Below are 6,000 nucleotides of genomic sequence, written 5' to 3'. Positions count from 1 at the left end.
TTTACACTGGCATCATCATCATATGCACATCTTTAATGCATGTGAACACTTTCTCATCCTGTCTATCTGGTTTTCTGTTTTAGCCGTTTGTTAAGCTATTAAATGATTAAAAAAATTAATCACAATGGATAATTTTTTTCCATGAATTAGACATTTAATGTAGCCCAGTAAGAACTAGTACAGATTTGTGCATCAAAATATATGAATTAATTCCATTTTCACATACATCACATATTAACATTCTTTTTTCTATTATACACTGCAAATTTCTTATTTTCTTCATTTCTGATATCATTTTCATGTGTTTGTAATACAATTAACTGAAAGAATTCCCCCTTCATGTCATATTAGCTTTTTCTCACTCTTGATTTCTCTGGAATTTTTAACTTTGTTTTTCATTAGATTCCATTTCCTACAGATCTGCTCAGGTATTCAAGTCTGAATATTTTTTAACAATTAAAACTATAATCAAGAATAAGAGCAAAGCCACTCCTCCACTGTACAACCCTGCTAGTATTTTTGATAATAATAATAGTAAAAAAAATGACATTAATTATACAATAGGGTGGCACGGTGGCGCAGTGGTAGTGCTGCTGCCTCACAGTTAGGAGACCTGGGTTTACTTCCCGGGTCTTCCCTGTGTGGAGTTTGCATGTTCTCCCCGTGTCTGCGTGGGTTTGGGTTTCCTCCCACAGTCCAAAGACATGCTGGCTAAGTGCATTGGTGATCCTAAATTGTCCCTATTGGGTGCTTGGTGTGTGGGTGTGTATGCCCTGCGGTGGGCTGGTGCCCTGCCTGGAGTTTGTTTCCTGCCTTGCGACCGGTGTTGGCTGGGATTGGCTCCAGCAGACCCCTATAGTTAGGATATAGCGGGTTGGATAATGGATGGATGGATTATATATTACGATACAATACAATATAATTTCTTCTTCTATAGCCCAGAATCACACAAGAAGTGGCCCTGCCTCTTGACAGCCCCCCAGCCTTGACTCTCTAAGAAGACAAGAAAAAACTCCCAAAAAAAATCTTGTAGGGGAAAAAAATGGAAGAAACCTGGGAAAGGCAGTTCAGAAAGAGACCCCTTTCCAGGTAGGTTGGGCGTGCAGTGGGTGTCAAAAAGAAGGGGGTCAATACAATGCAATACAGTACACAGAACAGAACAAATCCTCAATACAGTATAAAAATAAAAGTTTTACAAGTATGGAGCAGAATTTAACAGTAGATGATATCACATAATATGATTTGGCTTTGTTTAGAGTCCTGGAGACCTCAGCCTTCAAGCTGCCTCCCGCAGTTGGCCATTCCACGGCTGAAATAGCGCTGGGCCAGCCAATCTGATGAAAGGACTGCTCTACCCCATGATTCCTGTGATCCTGCCTCAGGGATGACTTTACCTTAGGCAGGCAAAACAACTTATCTCATTTGTTTCCATAATGACTGCAAATATATAAAATAGAAATGAGTAGTCATTAAAATAATGAATTATGATTAGTTTAGTGCAGGTTTTTATTATTATATGTAGTCATTTACTCATCCATCCCAATCCAAGTCAGGGTCAAGGGGTCTGGAGCATATCTCCATAGCATCATATGTAAGGTGGTTACCATTCTAGGACCTAACATGTACATGGGATCTTTGGCATTTGAAAGGAAAACCAAAGCAGGTGGAAATAAAACATAGTGACATGGGGAGGATGGACAAACTGCACACAGACTGTGCATGAACTGCAATTTAAACCTTGAACTCCACCATCAATTTACTTCAATTTATTTTTGTATAGCACTCTTCACTAAGTGTAGACACACAGGACTTGCAGAATTTTCCAGAAATAATGCAAAGTCAAAATTATTAAATTATACATCATTTGCATACATATACACAAAAACTATGCTGAACAGACAGTAAATCAGTGAGGTTTCATTATGGTTAATGCAAGCATATGTAACCAGAACTGAAAATGTTTGAATCCTACAGTAACAATAAAAAAGAAGAAAACTATGAAAAAAGAGAGAACAGGGAATGTGGAAAAGGGAAGAAAACAAACAATAGTGTACAAAACATGCAGCATGCAATGTAGTGTTAAACTATTTATTTGTATACCTGCCAACCTTACAACAGTCGTGATCAGATGATCACTGATAATTAATACTACTATTGGATAAAATCAATCAATCAATCAACATTTATTTATATAGCACATATTCATACAAAAAAATGTAGCTCAAAGTGCTTTACAAAATGAATAGAGAAATAGAAGACACAATAAAAGATAAACATAAGTCAACATTAATTAACATAGAATAAGAGTAAGGTCCGATGGCCAGGGTGGACAGAAAAAACAAACAAAAAAAAAACTCCAAAGGCTGGAGAAAAAAATAAAATCTGTAGGGGTTCCAGACCAAGAGACCGCCCAGTCCCCTCTGGGCAATCTACCTAACATTAGTCATACAGTCCTCTTTGTATTTAGGGTTTTCATGGAAGGACCTGATGATGATGGTCACGTAGACTTCTAGCTTTCAGTCCATCAATGTTGGTGCATCATGATGCTTTGAGTAGGGGAAGAAGAAGAGAACAGAAGAAACAGAAGAGAGAGTAGGGGTCAGTACGGATTTTAGAGCCACCATGAATAGTTATTATGATGAATTGAACATACAGAGTATCAGGATTAAGTTAAAGTGAAGTTATAAAAAGGCCATGTTAAAGTAATGTGTTTTCAGCAGTGTTTTAAAGTGCTCTACTGTATCTAAGCGTTAATTCTAAAGTACAGTCAGTGCAGACAGTAAAGATAAAATCAGTACATGTCCAAGATAGCCAGAGCATTTTGCAATGACTCTGACCTTATATGTGAAGTAATTGGATTGGTGCGGATCTTCACAACTGAAGATACTGAAGAAAGGTGACAACCTTTTGGATGGCTACTGTATTGTGTGTTCATTGTTTCCATACAGCATGGTGATGCCATCACTCAGGACACTGTGTATGGTATAAATTTAAAAGCTAAAAAGTGTCCTTTTCCATATTTGTCCCATAATTTCCCTGGAACTTCAAAAAGTGAAACTAGTCTTGTGTACCTCTTTATATGACCATGGTGTGGTGGATCTCACTTGAATTATTGGATATTTTTAACAAGGTTATGATAAATTAAGCAGTCCACCGGACTTGAGGTATTCAGGTCACGACCCAGTTTTTAAAAAAAGGTGAATATGTGGATGTTGATGCTGAAAGATATGGTACAAATTTTATTTTCAAAATATTTATTAAATAAACACCTGAAAACAAAACATGTGTAAAATCAGTTTTGCAAGTTCTGAGCATGGTTTTACTTACTGTTTTAGCTTTCCACCACATACTCAAAAACATACAGGTCAGTGTAAGTGGTAATTCTAAACTCAGTGTGTGTGAGTGGGCCAAAAATGGACTGGCACCTTGTCCAGAGCCTTATCCTGATTTGTGATGCCACCTATTGAATTAATTACAGTTTGGGAATGGTTTGATATAAAACAGTTGGGAACATTTACTGATTACAGTGTGTTGCTGCCCGAATTTGAGATCCAAGTGCAGCTGTGCAACAAGTGACACATCAGGACCGCACTGAACAGTGTGAGGTGTTGTACAGTGGCTGGAGTGCTGGAGTGATATGATATGATATTAAAATAAAATTCTCACATCCATTAGGTCCAATTGTATTATTAATATATAAAGGACCTTTCAAGGGCCAACATTTATGCAAACATGAAACAATGCAATAATAGTAGGAACAGAAAGTGAAGCTGATTTGTCCAAACTGCTAGAAAAGATTAGGTACTACTACAAGTTATGCTTCAGTGTCAAATTGAATATGTCATGATGTACTAAGTCATCACATTGAAAATGTCTAGTACCATGATCATGAACCTTTTCACATTGATATTGTATCGTCCAATTGTATAACAGAATTTGGAATGCAAGTTGCCACTCATCCATCCATCATCTGTGTCCATTGCAGAAATGCAGGGGTTCTACACCTCTGTTGTGTTCATTGGATGTTAGCAATTAGCCTTCAACAGGATGCACAGTCACACTCATTCATATTAAGCCATTCTAGAGACACAAATTAATGCAACATGTTTTTGGAATGATGGGCGGCCTCTCAGTAAGGAGACCTGGGTTCACTTCCCAGCTCCTCCCTGCGTGGAGTTTGCATGTTCTCCCCATGTCTGTGTGGGTTTACTCCCACAGTTCAAAGACATGCAGGTTAGGTGCATTGGTGATTCTAAATTGTCCCTAGTGTGTGCTTGGTGTGTGGGTGTGTGTGTGTGCCCTGCGGTGGGCTGGCACCCTGCCCGGGGTTTGTTTCCTGCCTTGCACCCTGTGTTGGCTGGGATTGACCAGCAGAACCCATTGACCCTGTAATTAGGATATAGTGGGCTGGATAATGGATGGATGGATGGATTTTTTTGGAATGTGGAAAGAAACTTATGTAGACACAAGGAGAACATGTAAAACACATAACATCCAAGTTTCCTAGGATGTGAAGCACCACTGTGTTGCCTTGGAGTACAAAAAAAATCCCTCACTTTGATTCAGATGCTGATTTGTAGGAGACAGTATGACATAGAGCTAAAGGCTTTGGTCTTTTTTCCCTGGGTTCAAATCCTGTTACTGACACTGTATAACCATGAGCAACTTACTTCACCTGCCTATGCTCCAATAAGACGAGCAAAGAAAATGTACAATACAACCTATTTTTGTATGTGCAGGTGCAGAGCACTCTGAACAATTCTCAGTTAAAATACAAACTGAGATTATACTAATTATTAAATACAGATCTAGTATGCATAAAAATACAGATTAGTTACAACACACAGAGAACAAGCAAGAGACTGATTAAACATAAATGAACACCAAACTTAATTAATTGATGAACTACAGCCAGTTGACATAACCATAAATGTAACCAATTTACAAGGCATTTCCTTCTCCTTGGAAGAAGACAGTGTGAAGCATCTGCATAGATAAACCTGAAACAAAAAAGACATTCCCAGAAGCGTGACTTCAAATGATGGAACACGCCAGTCCCTCGTAGATGCTTCCTGGCACAGATAGTGTGTGCCTCAAGAGTGGAACCTTGTGAGTGCAATGATCTATATTTTATTTCCTTGTTGCTAGCTTGTTTCAGTTGGTTGTATTTTGTTTATGGTATTCATTACATCTGCCACGTTTGTGAGACATGGTGGAGCAGAAGTTAGAACTGTTGCCTCATAGCTCAGACTACATTTCTGGTCACATGAATCACAGTGGGCAGAAATTTCTCTAGCCCCCAGGGACATTTCAAAGACCACTGGAACATTACCTGTATTCACAACGAACTGAGCTCCGCAATATTCGCTCATCATTATCAAATCGTATCTACAGTATTTTGATTCCTTTTTCCTATATAGCATTTCATTTTGTTTTTATTATTTCTTCTGTTTTACACTTTTGGAAATTTTGTATATTGGTAAGATTCTTTGTTTGTTTTGTAACCTTTACATTTAAATAAATTCAATTCACATTAAATGGTTTTGCTTATTTTCACTAGGCGATTTGTGGCTTCCCTCACTATTACTGAGATTTTAGGCTTTAGGACCTACTTCAGTTTGCACGTCTCAGGCCTTTTTTGATGTATTCATCCTTTTTTGTGCCCCTTTTTGACATTTTGGGCTTGAATTACAATTATTTGTGATTTGACAATAGCTTTGCAATTTGCTTTTGGACTGGTGAAAATTATGTGGGAATGGATCTTGTTCAGGATTTTCCCTTAAGTGCTCTAGTAGTGGCTGAATTCTTGCAACTGTAATATGTAATATAATTATTAGCAATTAGAAAGGTAACACTTAAAATTTACTTATCGTAAGTAAAAGATTTACATCATATAGGGATATGCAATCTGCCAACAAAAGCCATACCACCTTGTGACTCTGACCAGCACCATGTTGAAGAGCCACACAATGTAACAGTGCTCATGTTAGCTAGAATAGC

This window comes from Polypterus senegalus, chromosome 14 (genome assembly GCF_016835505.1).
Source record: "Polypterus senegalus isolate Bchr_013 chromosome 14, ASM1683550v1, whole genome shotgun sequence".
Lineage (NCBI taxonomy): Eukaryota > Metazoa > Chordata > Cladistia > Polypteriformes > Polypteridae > Polypterus > Polypterus senegalus.
Note: the sequence above shows the minus strand (reverse complement) of the source record.